The sequence below is a fragment of the Mesocricetus auratus genome, unplaced genomic scaffold (genome assembly GCF_017639785.1).
Source record: "Mesocricetus auratus isolate SY011 unplaced genomic scaffold, BCM_Maur_2.0 Super-Scaffold_100029, whole genome shotgun sequence".
In the NCBI taxonomy this organism is placed as follows: Eukaryota; Metazoa; Chordata; class Mammalia; order Rodentia; family Cricetidae; genus Mesocricetus; species Mesocricetus auratus.
This window is the reverse complement of record NW_024429210.1, coordinates 2,513,725-2,531,735: the sequence shown is the minus strand read 5'-3', so window position 1 is coordinate 2,531,735 and position 18,011 is coordinate 2,513,725. Positions and strand designations below refer to the sequence as shown.

General features: G+C 38.5%; 1 pseudogene; it reads left to right on the top strand.

Moving 5' to 3' along the window:
- Positions 1-4,303: 4,303 nt before the first annotated feature.
- LOC101829879 overlaps positions 4,304-18,011 on the top strand; it is a 59,581-nt pseudogene continuing 45,873 nt past the window's right edge.

Genomic DNA, 18,011 nt, shown 5'->3' with positions numbered 1-18,011 from the left:
CACAGGCTGTAACCTACTATCAAAGAAACCTAAGGAAGGAGACTGAAACACAAAGTACAGAAGGAATGCTGCTTACTGCCTTGCTAACTCTGGCTGACTGAGCTATACATATCGTATAGTTTAGACCCATTTGACAAGGAATGACACCACCAGCAGTGGACTGGGCCCTAAACAATCATCAGCCAAGAAAATTCCCCCAGATAATTCTAAATGCAATCAGTTGCTCAACTGTGGTTCCCTCTTCCCATGTATGTCAAGTTGGCAGCCAAGAATAGCAAACAAGGAAAAAGACCAGCAAGAGGGGGACAGAGGAAATGAAGGCCAAAGGATGAGTGGATTACCTGAAAACAAAGTAAACTATATATACATATTTGTATATATGTATGTATGTATGTATGTATAAAATGCTATGACACCAATTGCTTTATATGTAAACTTAAAATATAATTGAGAAATATTCAAGGTAGAAGAGAATAAAAAGATTAGAAACCTTTATTTCAACATTAAGGGATCAAGGAAACTGAGGCACAGAGATGTGAAATCATGTGTTTAAAATGAAATAGCAACTTTGTAGCAAAGAGTGAAGTAAAAGAAACAACTGTTGTGCTGTGAATAGATTTTAAACATAGCTATTTTGGGGGTAAAAACAAAGTCTTTTCCAAAGACACTTTAAAAATGCTTAATTTTCTACCCTTTGAAGCTTAAGTTGCAACAATTTAATTCTTAAAATGGAGAAAGGAACAGGGCTGAGTCAGGGGAATAAACTTCGAATGGACTGAAATCCCATCAGAGTGGAAGGCAAATTGTTTTACAGTCTGAAGTTAATCCTGAGCTCGTATTTGATGGACTTTTAATTAAGCAACAAACATCTATACAATTGTGAGACAGTCAATTTCTATTCTCAACACTCTAATTTGAAAACCACTAAGTGATACAATCAAGGGGTTTTGTTAAATTATGAAAAACTACACCCTCCACTATCTCTTTAATATAAAGTTCTCTATTTTTCCTCTATATTTATAAAAGTACTTTTTCATTACAATTTATTGTCACTAATAAATACAGTTTAATATACATCAATGTACTTTTATGATATAGTCAAACATTTGCCTAAATACTATTCTCATTTGATGTATGCAATATGGAAAATAGCACCTGTGCCTTAGATCTGAGTTCAAACTCTTTCCTCCATCTACCCACTGAAGTACACTCTGAATATAAAAGCTTCAAAAAACAGGACATGGCCTATAAGCAAAAGACAAGGAAGCACTGAATTCAAAGTAGTCAACAGCTAATTTTGTTTTCATTCAAAGTTATAATCCATGGGACTCCCTTCTCCCCTCTCTCGTGAGCATTAGTGCCCCTGTGCCATCTGCCACTGTTTGGAGCCATGTCTCCCTTAGTTATCCTTGAATTGACTTGACCTATGGGATGGATGGCTTGCAACCAACTAATTACATAAACCCAGGCCAGGCTTTGTAAATTCTACCAAAGACACCTCTTTTGGGGGAATAAATAGAAAGGACGCTTCAGCTTTGATTTCAAACTTCTTCATGCATTTTATCTGCCCAAAATATTCATTTTTCTTGTGTGGTGCAAATATACAATGATGTGCTTTCTCACTAGAATTTACTTCTTTTTCCATGTAGTTAGCATATAATGGAGATTTTAAATTTTACAGAAATATAGAGAATACAATTTACATTCAACATTCAAAAGGATAGTTAGGCAATTAATTTTAGTTTGCAAGTTTTAGTTTAAGCAACTCTAAAGGAGAAAATGATTATGGATTACAAGAGTCTCTCAAAACACCAACATGTTAAAAATAGCGGACAATAAAGTTTCCAAAATAAACCATCGTGTAAGTCTATAAATATGTACTACCACAAAGTGACAAAAGACATAAAATAACATATATAGAGAGAGTTATCAACACCAGATAAGAAATACCAATATTTGAATAAATATATATCATATTTACTGTGTCAAGGTATCAAATATTTTCTTTATCCAATAGCGCTAACTTTGAAAAAAACATTATAACTGTTGTGGAATATAAATTTACGAAACAACATTAACCAGAGCTCTGCATGAAACATTCAAAGTTAGCACCATAATTTATATAATCCTCAAATTTGTGGTGTTGCATATGGAAATGTGGTCTTTGAACAAGTTTGTAAGGCAGGTAGACAATGAACTCTTATGTGTTTTTGAAATTACTATTATGTTAAATATTTGGTAACTGAGTTCAACATGTGATGTATCCTGTATATAGTTATATATTTCTTACATTTTGATGAAAGTATTAATTAAAATGTTGATAAAGGTTGATAATTACAAAAACTGACTTTTTGGACATATTTAATACTGCATTAATCAGGGTTTACTAGAGTAACAGCACATAGTATGAATCTTTCTTTACTCAGTGTTCTATCACTGTGAACACTCACCATGGCTATATAAAAGGAAGAATTTAATTGGGCCTGATTACAGTTTTAGAGGTTTATTTAGTTCATTTTTCTCATGGCAGGGAGCATGATGGCAACAGGCAGACAGGGCACCTAAGAATTCTACCTCTGGAACTGAAGGCAACAAGAAGAGGGAGACAATGGGAAAGGTTTTAGCATTTAAAACCCCACAAAAAGTCCACCCTTAGTGACAAAGTTCCTCCAATAAAGGCACACCTACTCCATCAAAGCTATGCTGCCTAATCCCTGTCAAGTAGTGCTACACCATAATAACAATTCATTCAAATAGATGAGCCTATGGTGTCCATTCCTATTCAAACTGCCACAATATAGAAAGGAGATTTATTGGAAACACAGGCTGCATTCCAGCTAAACCAACAATGGCTCCTATGAATCCAATAGTTGCTCAGTTCCCAAGACTGGATGTCTCAGCTGCTATTTGTTATACACCAGATCCCTGAAAAAGTAGCCCGCAATGTCAGTGAAGAGATGGACTTCCTAGAGAAGTGGAATCAAGCATGTAGATCTTCCTATCTCAAAAGATATGGACTAAAGGCATGTCTTCCTGTCTCAAAAATCCAGATTAGAAGAGGATCTTCCAACTGCAAAGTAAGCAAAAATCCCTTATTAGGTATGCCCCATTTTGGGATTTTAGTTAATTGCAGATATAGTCAAGTTGACAACTAAGAATAGCCATCACAAGTCTGTTTGTAAAATTCAATCCCAATTTTAGGTCCTCATGTCATGATTAATTCCAAATAAAGTTAATAACCATAATTAGCCCAAAATATGATATACTTATCTCACATATAATTGTCGAATCATTATATATTTAACTGTGTCATAATTGTCTCTAACATGATATAACTGTCACATGTACAGCAACAAATGCAATATAAGTTTAGAATTGGTTGCAATTTCCCTTGTAGGAAATTCTTTCAGTATCACAAACTTAAATATGAGCACCATTGATCTATTAGTTGCCATTACATCACATGATAAAGAAACTGGTTAAGAAAATACAAATATATGGACAAATGCATTCTTAATAAAATACAACAGAAACACTCGTGTCAACTATAACCATCATTTCTGTTACTGGTCACATGATCTTAGGTGATATTTACAACTAGCTTCCTCTATTACCCATTCTGTACTTCCTCCACACTCAGCATGCACCTCAGCAGATCTGTCCCTAGGGGAGTGACCCACACATTCATTACTGATTGGGTCTGTGTTCTCTGTCATCCTTCCTGTATTAGGTTGTTGCATTTTTCCATTGACTTTAATTACAGGACATGGGAACAACAAGAGATACCCCAAAGAATTTCTTGCATCTAGACATGAGTTTTCTTATCTCCATTGTGAAGAAGCAATCCATAGTCTGCACCATAATATGGAGCGATCACCCTTCCTAACACTATTATTATTTTTTTCAGCCTGCTTGCTTTAAGGCACAGGAAGCCCAAAGTGGCCAAGGAGAAACCTGAGCTTCCAGTTCAAAACAATATTTATTATGGCTCCTGTTAGGAGTGCTCTCCCTCTATAGGACCTAAACTTCTAGGACAGCAAAACTTAAGGATGTGGAAACAGGAAGCAAATTTTTTCCTAGTGAGTCACTAGGGTTGATTGTAAGTAGAAATACTCCTTTTTCCACCCCTCAATTCCTGAAACCATGAATGCTAGCTCTGGTAGAAACATGCCTCATATTGGATGCTGATTCAAAACTTCTACCAACCCTCTAGACTGCTGCAACATACTTGGTAACATAACTGTGTCTTCAAAAGGTCATTTTATCTTCCTATCAGACCAGCTTCTTCTTGATTGTTGGGAACATGGTAAGACCACTGGATTCCATGATTGTGGGGGCACTGTCACACTTCTTTGGCTGTGAAGTGAATTACTTGGTCAGAGGCAATGCTCTATGGAATAACATGATTCAGGACAAGGCACTCTGTAAGTCCACAGAAGGTGGTTTTCAGAGGAGCATTGTGTGCAAGAAAGACAAATCCATGACCAGAATTAATATCTATGCTAGTAAGGACAAAGATGTTGGGGTCCTTGAGTCTTTAGGCCAAAGCGCAAGTACTGGCCTTAGTAATTTCCCATTTACCAGGTCTCAGTAAGTTTCTATTTCTCAGCCTAAAGCCATTTCCCAGGTGACCCCTTGTAGTCAAGCTATACACCCAAGATAACCCATATCTTAATGCTTCCTGTCTTTAACAATATCCTGCATTCCTCTGTCCCTACTCTACCCTCATTGTCCTGCATTCCTCTGCCCCATTCCCCTACCTCATTCCCCATGTAGGAAATCCTCAATAAGTGGAGTTTGATCAGCCATATTATCTTGCTCCCATTCCCTGTGTCTCCTGTCCCCCATTAGTCTCCCCCCAGGATAACCCACGTTGACTTGTCCCTGCAGGTCAAGGCAAAAAGTATTGTCGTTAAGGACATTTTGGTCACCCTTACCATATCTGGGGGTTAGTGTTGGGATCTTCCATTGGCACATATGTCAGTCAGTGGTAACTGTATCCCAGTGAGTGGAAGTCCATGTTGTTGAGCCCATTCATAAAATCCATCCCTGCAGCCATGGCCACATTGTTTATGGTCCCATTGGGCAATGACAGAAATGGCTGGGGAAAGAGGTTAACTTTCCTGAGAATAGGTCATCCTGTCTACTTGATTATTAAAGTCATTTCTCATGCTTTACACATTTGGAGAGATTTATTCACATTTTCCCAGATGTCTTTCTCACCAATTTTTCAATCATGTTCTTTCAAAGTCTCAGACTATCCAACCAATCAATTGGCTACAGACTAGGAATCAGTAAAAAATCTTACATCTGGCTATTTCTCCTTCCAAATAAAATATATGGCCATGTATGTTTCCCAAAGTTCTGCTGACTATGATGATTTCCCTTTGCTAGTGTCCTTTATAGTTGTGCCCAAAAGGAGTTATAATGTTATGGTTGTCCATTTCTGGTTGATGACAACATGATTTGCAGAACTATCAGTAAACCAGACCCTAGACTTCTCTTTCTAGGTCAACTAAAGATAGGACACATCCTATGAGGCTACAGGTTCATGCTTGGCAGCATACTATTTTTTAACCAAAGTTGAAACCAGAGGCATTAGGACAAGGTCTTCATGGAACTTTCTTAGGATTTCAGGATATGTTTGGCCCTGATCACATGTATATCACTTTCATTTGATAAATCATTAAAGCTTTGTATGCCCTGCTTTAGGATTTTGTGAGTCAGATAACACTCAGCTCATAATTGACAGCCCAGGTAGCATTCATTTTCCACTTAAGGCTCAACTGAAAGTCAAGAGCTACCTTTGAAAGAGAGCATAGTTGTCTGCACATGATGATACAGCTTTGCTCCAAAATCCCAAAGATGATTTACCTATATAGGCCTGCCAAAGGCTCCAAAGAGCATCTCTATCTGCCACTGACCCTCCAAGTACCATATTGTCTGCTAGATCATGTGGTTAAAGTTGTGGAGAAGCCTGATCAACACCCTGGACCTATTGAAGAGTGTATTCTGGTTCCAGGGCCCACACGGTGCTAGTAGCTTTCCTAGTCACTTGGTATATGGGCTAGATTAATGTAGTCAAGTGATGGGGAAAGTCCTTCTGTGTATATGTTTGACTTATTGGTTGATAAATAAATCACTGTTGGCCATTAAGAAAGCAAGATAGGTGGGACTAGGTGTCCAGGAGGATTCTATGAAATGTTAGTCAAGGGTGAAGAGTCATCCTGTAATACCGGGAAGAGAGGACTCATCAGGATGGCGTCCTCAAAAAGAAATATATATAATTATGAGTTAATACTTAAGACAGAACTAGCCAATGAGAAGCCCTGGACATTGGCCAACAGCATTGTAACTAATAGAGTCTCTGTGTTGTTTGGGGTTGATGTGGCTCTGGGACCAGGCTCCTGGCAAGGATCTCCTTACAGTCCAATGAGGAATTTCAATGTCTCTAAAATCCAGATAGGGCCACTAAGTGTTATGTTTGTTTCTTGGTGGTGGGAGGGGCAAGGTAGAATAACATATGCCTCACCTTACAAGGAATAACATTGTATGCCCCATTCCACTAAACTCCTTTGAAGTAGATTAAGTTTAATATTTTTTAGATTTATTTCCCACATTCTGATGTGCTCATATGTTACCAATGAGTCCAAAGTCTCATACTCACTTGGCCAATCAGTACAAGCCATCAATATAGTACACCAGTGTGAAATTTTGTAGAAGAAACAGACAAGCAATATCCCTTTGAACTAAGTTATGAATAGGGCTGGAGCGTTAATATATTCTTGAAGCAAAACTGTAACGGTATACTGCTGGCCTTGGCAAATAAAAGCAAATTTCTTCTGGTGGTCCTTCAGTGAGGGTACCAAAAAAAGACATTTGTTAGATCAATTGCTGTATACCATGAACCAGTAGATGTGTCAATCTGTTCAAGTAAGGGTACCACATCCTGTACAGCAGCTGAAACTGGACTCATTACTTGAATAAGTTTGATAGCCACCTGCCATTTTCCACAATCCATCTCTATCTTCTGCAATTACAAGATAGGAGAGTTAAAGGCAGTGGTGGACAGAACACCTACTCTCCATTTTTCAATTGTTTAATAGTGGTACTATTTCTGCAGTTCCTCTAGAGATGCAATACTGTTACTGTATTTTATTCACTATTTTCCTTGGCACAATCAACTCTAAAGGCTTCCATTTAGCCTATCCAACCATAATCGTCCTCACTTTGTATGTCTGGGAACCAATGTGAGAATTTTGCCACATTCTAAATATGTCTATGTCAATTATACATTCTGGAATGGGAGAAATAACCACAGGATAAGTTCAGGCATCCACAGGACCTACTGTGAGCCAGATTTCAGCCAAAAAGCTATTAATTGTCAGATCTTCATAAGGCATTACTGTAACTGGAGCATCACAGTGTTTCTTGGGATCTCCAGGAATCAGCATCAATTCAGCATCAGTATCAAACAGACTTCGGGATGTCTGATTGTTTCCTTTCCTCCAGTGGAACATTAACTTTGTAAAAGGCCATAGGTGCCACTGGGGTAGGACTGGAGAAAGGCTAATTCTAAAATTGTAGGTGCTTACTTAGGTTCTTCCTCAGAGGAATATGACCATTTAAGGGTTAGTATAGAACCATAATAAAGCAGAAAACTTTAAAAATATTTACACATATGAAGGTGATCTAAAAGAAATGGCCAAATAATGAGGACATAGGCCACCTCTATTCACCAAATGAAAATTCCAATACTGGTATTGGGTTACATCTGATTGAGTTGTAGGCCAAAGAAGTCCTGTAGAAATTCCCAAATAACCCAGGCTGTCCCCAAGACTATAGGCTACTCTCTACTAATGGACAGCAAGGTCTTCATTGCAAAAGAAAAGACCTACACAGCTCATTGAACATGGAGAAGTTGAGCTGGTGCTTACAAAGAGCTTTCTTCCCTTAGTGTCTTTCATACAGGAAGGTATTCTGTAAGCTATCAAAGGAGAAAGGTAAACATGAATCCACAATTCTTTGATCTAAAATGGTACCCTTCCTAATATATGCTATGTCAATTGTGTCAAAAATCCTGTGGGAATAGCAAAGGTCTGATTTTAATTAAGTCCCACTCAAGGTTGTCCCAAGCACTGCAGTAAACCACATCCTCTGACATCCCCTTTCCCTAGTCTCTAAGGCCAGCAAGTATTACCTGTGAATACTGTACCAGGACAGGACAGTAAATAAGCAAAGATACAGCCAATATGTTCTCTGAAAATCCAGAGAGGAAACAGAACACTACACACTTATTAATGGAAATATACAACAAGGTAACATTTCAATTCTTACTATCTATGACACAAAGACAAGTGCATCCACTTTTGTTAAACACTGCTACAACTTAAATCACACAGACTCTCACTCACCGACAGTGGGAGACTTCTTTCTCTACTCTCTTCAATGTACAGGTCATCAGATTAAAAAAAATTAACCAAGAAATGCTGGAGTTGACAGACACTATAAACTAATTGGTGCTGACAGATATTTACAGAATATTTCACGGAGACACAAAACAATAAACTTTTCCTTAACCTCATGGAAATTTAATGCAAAGTTTCACTTCATAGGTGCTTTCTATTTCCTGTGGTCAATTTTTTTTCAGCCCCAGCTGTCCAAAATGAGAGAATCTTAATTCAAAATAACAAACATCTCTGATAGTCATTAAATTTCCCTCTGAAACTTCAAAAGCCATGCCTCTATTTATGTACTTCTCTTAACAGTCGTTTCTGTCCTTCAAACTCTCTGAGAACCATCCATTAAGCAGCAAATACACATTAGATTTTCTACTCCTAAATTCCAAGGTCCTTCCACAATCCTCCCATAGACATAGCCAGGTCTACCAGAGCAACAACCCACTCCTGGTTAAAAAAAATATTGTCTTAAGGTTTCTATTGCTGTGATGAAATACTATGACCAAACACCACATTGAGGAGAAAAGGGTTTATTCAGGTTGCACTTCTATATCATTGTTCATCATCAAAGAAAATCAGGACAGGAACTCAAGGCAGGAACCTGGAGGATGGAGCTGATCCAGAAGCCACGCAGGAGTGCTGCTTACTATCTTGCTTTTCTGGCTTACTCAACCTACTTGGTTGTAGATGCCAGGCTAATCCCCGCAAGGATGACACCACCCACAATGGGCTTCATCCTTCCCATCAATTATTAGTTAAGAAAATGGCTTACAGACAAATCCTAGAGAGACATTTTCCCAATTGATTATTCATCCTTTCAGATAACTCTAATTTGTGAGTCAAACTGATATAAGAGTAGCCAGTACTGACTGTAAGCAGCAGTGAAACTGATCACTGAAATCAATAAAATAGAAACAAAGACCATACAAAGAGTCATTGAAATAAATAGTTGATTCTTTGAGAAAATCAACAAGAAAGGCAAACCTTATATAAGTAAAATACACAGAAAGAATATCAAAATTAACACAATCAGAAAAGAAAAGAGGAACATAGCAACAGACACTGTGGAAATCCAGAGAGTCCTAAGGATGCACGTTAAAAACCTGAACTTCACAAAACTGAAAGATCTAAAGTAAATTGGTAATGTTTTTCATAGGTACCACCTACCAAAGTTTAATTAATATAAGCAAAAGCAATTCAAATAGAATTGTAATCCCTAGTGAAACAGAAACAGTCATTGAAAGTCTCCCACAAAATTTTTTTTTAAAAAACCCAGGGTCAGATAGTTCTGGTGCAGAATTCTACCGGAATTTCAACACAGAGTTAATGCTTATACTCATAAAAGTATTCCATAAAATAGAAACAGAAGGGACATTGCCAAATTCATTTAATTAGACCTCAGTTTGCCTAATACTCAAAACACATAAAGAGTTAACAAAGATAGAGAATTAAAGACCAATTTTACCTGTGAACACAATTGCAAAAATACTCAATAAATGCTTGCAAAAAGAATCCAAGAATACATCAAACATCATCTACCATGATTAATCAGGCTTCATCCCATAGATGCAAGGGTGGTTCAACATACTAGCCAATGAAATCCACTATATAAATAAACTGAAAGGAAAAAAAAGCATGATCATATTATTAGGTTCTGAAAAAAACTGACCAAATTCAACATGCCATTATTTTTTAATGTTTATTTTTAAATTTAAATTTAAATTAGAAACAAGGTTGATTCACAATTCAATCCATGTCCCTCTCCCTTTCTCTCCTCTACTCCCATGCCCCCCACCAAGGCTCCCATACTCCCTCCTTTCCCCAGGGAGAGTGAGGCCCTCCATGCGAATGTCCATAGTCTGTCATTTCATGCAGGTCAGGGCCTAGACCCTCCCCAAAGAGTCCAGGGTGAGAGTGCATCTCTCATTGTGGGATGGGCATCCAAAGTCCATTTTTATGCCAAGGATACATACTCATCTACTACCCAAGGCCCCATTGATTGCCTAGGCCTTCTCCCTGATACCCACATTCAGGGGGTCTTGATCAGTCCCATGCTGGATCCCGAGCCATCAGTCTGGGATTCAAAAGCAATGCCTTGTACAGTTCAGCTGTTCCTGGGGGTTAAAACAGCCCAATCTTAATCCCTTTGCTCATCACTCCTCCCTCTCTGTCATTGGGTTCCTTGAGTTAAGCTCAGTGTTTAGCTGTGGGAGTCTGCCTCTGCTACCATCAGTCTTGTGATGAAGGTTCTGTTTCCCAGACTCTCTGGCCATGGGATTGTAGGCTGACAGTCCCCAGATCTATGTCTAAAATACATACATGAGAGAGTACATACCATGTTTGTCTATTTGTGACTGGGTTACCTCACTCAGGATAGTTCCTTCTAGTGCTGTCCATTTGCCTGCAAATTTCAGGATTCCATTGTTTTATTTTTCTCCTCTGAGTAGTACTTCATTGTGTAAATGTACCACATTTTCTCTATCCACTCTTTAGTTGAAGGGCATCTTAGGTTGCTTCCAAGTTCTGGCTATTAAAAATAATGCTGCTTTGAACAGAGTGGAACACATGTCCTTGGTGTATGAATGCACATCTTTTGGATATATGTCTAAGAGTAGAATTGCTGGGTCTTGTGGTAGGCTGATACCCATTTTTCTGAGGAATCTCCATATTGATTTCTAAAGTGGCTGTATGAGTTGGCACTCCCACCAGCAGTGGAAGATTGTTCCCCTTTCTCCACATCCTCTCCAGCATAAACTGTCATTGGTGGTTTTGAATTTAGACATTCTGACAGGAGTAAGATGGTATCTCAGAGTTGTTTTCTTTTGCATTTCCCTGATGACTAGGGATGTTGAGCACTTTCTCAAGTGCCTGTCAGCCATTTTAGACTCCTCTATTGAGAATTCTCTATTTACTTCTGTAGCCCACTTTTTAATTGGATCCTTTGGTGTTTTGGAGACTTGTTTTGTGAGTTCTTTGTAAATTTTGGAGATCAGTCCTCTGTAAGATGTGGGGTTAGGGAATATATTTTCCCATTCAGTGGGCTGACATTTTGTCATGTTGACTGTGTCCTTTGCTTCACAGAAGCTTCTTAGTTTCAGAAGGTCCCATGTATTAATATTAATTATTGATCTCGATGTCTGTGCTACTGGTTTTACATTCAGGAGAAGTCTCCTGTACTAATTTGTTCAAGGCTACCACCCACTTTCTCTTCTAAGAGGTTCAGCCAACACCCCTTTAGGATAATAGCCCTTGAGAGATAAGGAATACAAAGGATATACCTATTTAAGCAAACCTATAGCTAATATAAAACTAAATGGAGAAATGTTCAAAGAATTTCTATTAAATTCAGAAACAGACAAGGTGGACCACTCTTTCCATATTTTTCAGTATAGTACTTGAAAATTTTGTAAAGCAATAAGACAACCGAAAGAGAACAAGAGGATATAAATGGGAAAGGAAGAAGTCAAGTTACTATTTTTACATGTCATGATTATATACATATGTGAACTTAATGTTTACACCATGGAACTCCTACAGCTGATAAATACTTTCAGCATATGGAAAAGAAGACATCTACTTAAATCCACACAGCTATGGGAACCCAATTTATGAGAAAAAATCCAGAAAGGTACAATGGAAAATAGAAAGCATCTTAAATAAACAGTGCTGGGAAAATTGATTGTCTGTAAAAGAATGCAAATTCTTCCATATTCATAACATGGCACATAACTCAATTTCCAAGTGTATCAAAGATCTCAACATAAAACCAGACATATGACCCTGATAGAAGAGAAAGTTGTGAATATCTTTGAGCTCACTGGTACAGGAGACAACTTTCTGAACAGTACACAGAATAATGATAGCACAGGCACTAAGGATAATAAGTAATAAATGGAACCTCATGAAACAGAAGACCTTTGGTAAGGCAAAGCACACCATCAACTGTTCAAAGCAGCAGTCAAGAGAATGAGAAAATTTGTATGTATTCATTTATTTTCATCAACTGCAAATGCATCTGAAGACTAATATCCAAAATATATAATGAATTTAAGAAAGTAAATATCAAAGAAACACATAATGTTATTAAATATGGAATATAGAAATAAACAATTCTCAATGTCTAAGAAGAAGTTAAGGAAACGTTCAACATCATTAGCCATCCTGGAAATACATTCTGTTTTAGACTTGTCAGAATGGCTAAGACCAATAACACAAGTAACAGCTATTGTTATGAGGATCTGAAGCAAGAGTAGCACTCCTTCATTGCTGGTGGGAAGGCAAACTCATGCAGCCACTAAGGAAAACAGTATGGTAGGTCTTCAGAAAATTTGTAATCAATATACCTGAAGTCTAAGCTATATGGCTCTTGGACACATACCCAAATGAAACTTCATCCTAACACAAGGATACTTGCTCAACGTTGTTCATTATGTTTTTTAATTTCATAATAGCTAGAAATTGTAAACAACCTTGATGCCTCTCAACTAAAGAATGGATAAAGAAAATGTGGTACATTTACATAGTGCTACTCAGATGTAAGCAATAATGGAATTACTACTTTAAATGTCCTTACTCTGTAATGAGATTAATGACTACTTTAAATGCCATCATAGAGCCTTCACTTAGTACCTGATGGAAGCAGAAACAGAGATTCAAAGTCAACCACTGAGCCAAATCCCTGGAATCTAGTTGTAGAGAGGAAGGAGTGATGCTCAAAGGGTCAAGACCACTCTGCGGAAACCCACAGAAACAGCTGACCTGAGCAAGTGGGAGCTCATGGACACCAGTTTGACAGCTGGGGAGCCAGGATAAGACCAAACTAGAACCCCTAAACATGAATGTCAGATGGGGGGGCATGACAGTCTGCCTGATCTCTGGCAGTGGTACCAGTATTTATCCCTAGTATTTTAATGGACTTTGGGAGAGCATTCCCTATGGAGGGATACTCTCTTAACCTAGATACAATGGGGAGTACCTAGGTCCTGTCCCAAATGATGTGACAGACTTGATGATCCCCAAGGGAGGCCTCACCCTCCCTGAGGAGGAGTTAAGGGTGTTGGTGGAGGGAATAGTAGGATGAGGGAGAAGACAATGGGATTGGTATGTAAATTAGGTAATCCAGATCCATAAACACAAATGTGGTATTTAATTACTTGTAAGCAGATATTAGCTCTTAAGTAAATGATAACCAAGCTACAATCCACAGACCCAGAGAGAGGAGCTAAAGAAGAGTACTTTAGGGTGGGGCATATGGATGCCTTTTGGAAAGGGAAATAGAGTAAATTTTGTGGGGGTTAGTACAGTTGCTAGTGTGATCAGGTGTGTATGTAGCGAGATAGGAATTGCGGGACAGAGTACAGAGAGAGATGGCTGGAAACAGATGGAATTTGGAGGCATGTTGTGGAAATCTAATGCATTGAAAACTTCTTGGAATTTATAAAGATGAACCTAGTGAGGACTCCTAGCAATGGACAATATAGATTCTGAACTGGCCGTACTTTGAACAGCTTCCAGTGGTGGAAGACAGTGCATTCTAATGCTTCATAGATTGAGTGGTTCCCATGGACATCCTCAAACAAACCAGGCTGATGCTATGATGGGTGGTTGCTCTTTGAAAATTGACAGTGGGATCCCACTGCTAAGGACAATATCCACAGCTCATTGAATATAAAGATTCAACTGGTGCCTGCATAGAAGCATCTTCTTGGAGTCAACTTCATCCCTATGATCTATATTCTTTGGTTCAGTTGCTTGAAGGGAAATTTGGATACAAACCAGCCATAAAACTTTCCACCTACAACCTGTCCTGCCTGTGAGATATGCTGGGTGCAATGGCTACATAGAACTTGTGGGAGTAGCCATCCAGTGTCTGGTTTAACTTGAGGCCCATGCCACAAGAGGAAACCTATAACTTAACTGTCTTTATGGTCAGGAACCATTAGACTGGATAGTCAGAGGCCTAGGATAGAGCTAAACAGGATTGGGGAAAAATCAATGTAATGATTCCTAATGTTGTTGTGGATGCTTATTGATTGATGCCTTTATCTAGTTCTCATTCAGGCTTCCTTAGTAGCAGACTGAAAGGTGTACAGAGACACAGAGTCAGTGATTATGGGGAGAGAGAGTCTAAACTGGAGGTGTCCATTTAGTCCCCCCTTGGAGAGCTGATAAACCCATAGAAGAGTGCGGGGAAAGATTGTTAGAGTCAGAAGGGATAGAGAACACCAGGAGAGGACTGGGCCATTGAACGAATTAAGCAGGGCTCATACAGGCTTACAGACACTGAAGTGGCAAGCATAGGTCCTCCCCTGGTCTGCATTATGTCACCTGTATATATGCTATGGCAGTTATCTTGGTGTTTTTGTACAACCAGTAACAGTGGGAGTGCATGGGTCTGACTCTTGCCTATTCTTGGAAATCTTTTCCTGCTATTGGTTTGCCTTGTCAAACTTTGATATGAGGACTTTTGCTTAGTCTTATTATATCTCATTTTCTGTTTTGTTTGGTTGTTGCCTGTTGGAGGCCTGTCTCTTTCTAAAGGTAAATGGAGGAGGAGTGGATCTGGGAAAGAAAGAGGATAGAGAGTGAGCTGGGAGGAGTGGAAGGATAGGATACTGTAGTCATGATGTATTGTACAAAAGAAGACCCTAATATACTGAGGTGATACATAGTTTATGACTTATTAAAGCCACTGGAGATCAAATATGCAAAGCAACCATATTAGTTAGTCAAAGAAGACAGACAGTAGAGGCACACACCTTTAATCCCGGCACTCAGGGTACAAAGGCAGATGAATCAGAGTCTCTGAGTTGAAGCCGGGGCTACACAAGATTGAGTCAGTTTAAAAGAGTAACAGAGCTCACGCCTTTAATCCCAAGATTCATGATAGGCATTTAAGACAGGAACAGGGTCTTAGAGCTGGCATTCATTCTCCAGGTACATTATGGAGTTCATTCTCTGGCCACATTGAGTACAGTGGGGTATTTATTCTCAACATATGCTAAGGAAAGGCTTGGTTAGAGCTCAAAGAAACAGGATCAGCCCATTCAGTAAGAGCTAGTGGCTTGGCTGTTTTGTTTCTCTGATCTTCAACTTGAGGCTTAAACCCAAATATCAGTCTCTATGACTTTTATTTATATATGTTATATAGATAGAGACAGATAGATACAGGGATAGTTACAGAGAGAGAGAGAGAATGAGATGTTTGTTTAACTCACTTTTTCCTCTTCTCATCAGTTGATGAATATTTAGCTTGTTTTTATTTCTTTGCTATTATGAAGAGTTGTACAAAGAATATTTAAGTCAGATTCTTCTTGATATACTTACTTTGTTTCCGTTAGATACACAGCTAGTAGTGGGATTTCTTCATCATAACGTATGTATTGAGAAACCCTAGTATTGATTTACATATGTAAAGCTCTACTAATTTGACATCCCCATCAACAGTAAGTTCCCCTTTGTCTACCTCTTTGCTGGTACTGTCATCTTACATCTTAAAAAAAATAAGCTTTGATTTGCATTTCCTTGATAAATATTTTTTGAACATTTTCTCATCCACTTGTCTAAAGTTCCTTTTTCTCTTCTTTTAAATCAATCTGTCTTTGGACAATTTCATTTATGTATATAATATATGCAGTTCACATTTTCTCCTCATTTTGTCTTATCCGTCTCCAATACACATCCACACTACCTATTTTCCTCAAGTCACTCTCATACTATCATGTCTTTTCATCTTGTCTTATAACCCACAGAGTTTACCAGAGCCCCTTAATAGATATGGATCTATCTACTGTAGCATGTGTAAGCCATCAGTGACTTCCTCACTGAGAACTGACTTCCCTTCTCTCAGCAACAGCCAACTTCCAATAGCATTTTAGGAAAGAGTGGATACCATAAAGCCCTTCCATATTAATGACTGAATGTTGATGGACCCATTATTGTGCTATACATGACTAAAATTCAGCACTTTACAGCCATTCTCTCCATTATTGGGCTCTATTAGGCTATTATAGTCTTTTTTGTTTTGTTTTGTTTTTTGAGACAGGGTTTCTCTATATGGTTTTGGAACCTGTCCTCGAATTCACTCTATAGACAAGGCTGGCCTCAAACTTCCAGATATTTCCCTGCCTCTGCCTCCCAAGTGCTGGGTTTAAAGGCATGTACCACCAATGCCTTGCTTATTACATGCTTTTCAATCCCCCTTTCTCTGAAATTCTCTGGGCCTTAGAAGGGGTAATAGCAATGTATCACTAATAGGTTAGCATTCAACAATCACTTTTTGTCAGCAGTTGACCAGCTATGAGTCTCTAAATTAACTGTCATTCACTGTCAAAGAGTTTCCCCGATGAAAGCAGAAAACAGAAGTAGTCCAAGAGAATAAAAATTAATATTCAAGAGAGAGTTTGGCAATATATCTATTTAGCACAGAAGAACAGTAAGTTCCCTTTAAGGGAATTGGCATCCCTAGGCATGGACTCCTGACCAATTCTGTAGTACCATCCATAAACTCCATTTTGTATAACTGGCCTCAGTTTCAAAAAAAAAGGAAACAAAATGAACTTGGTTGTCCCCATAACAGGCTTGGCACTATTGCACCAATGATCACAAATCACCTAGCAGTTTGGAATAATAGCATGAATGACCCAAAGCTGAATATGACAGCTGACTATTTTTCTGCCTCTGCAGAAAGTTATGGCACTATGCAACCTAGCCTACAAGCTGGAAACTTTCATCACAGTTACAGCTTCATTTCTCTATGTCCTGCATGAGAACTGATATTGTCAGCTGTAACACAATAAATAAAAGATCCTGAGTCAGATATTGGGGTTCAAGACTCAAGCTGAAGATCAGATAAGCAAAGCAACCAGCCACTAGCTCTTTTCTCTACCTCAGGCCAAATGGTGATCCTGGCTACACCAAACCTCAGACTATTGCCTCTCCTCAGCATGGAAGGAGAATCCTGAGACTTCCATGTCTTCCTATCCTCAACTTGGCTTTATTATGAATGTCTTTCTCTCCTCAATGTGGCTGTAGAATGAATGTTAACTCTGAGATCTTGTTCCTGGCTTGTATATCCCCCTAATACTGGGATTAAAGTTGTGTGATCCCAGGTGCTGAGATCAAAGGCATGAGTTCTGTTATTCTTCACTCTTTTGTAGACCATGGTGACCTTGAACTAACAGAAGTCTGTTTATCTCTTAATTCTGAGTCCTGGGATTGAAGGTTTATACCACCACTTCCTGATCTCTATAGCTTAAGTCTGACTTTGCTTTCTGAATACTCAGGCAAGTTTTAATAAATCACAAATAATATATCACCACAAATCAGCAACTCCTTATCTAGCTCTGGAGAATAACCAAGGCAAATGTCACTAAAGTGTGTTATTTTGGTAGCCTACTCCACGGCAACTCTCTTAGTCAGTGTTCTATTGCTGTGAAGAGATACTACGAGAACTACAATTCTTATAAAGGAAAGCATTTAATTGAGGCTTTCTGATACTTTCAGAGGCTTAGTCTATTGTCATCATAATAGAGAGCATGGCAGCATGCAGGC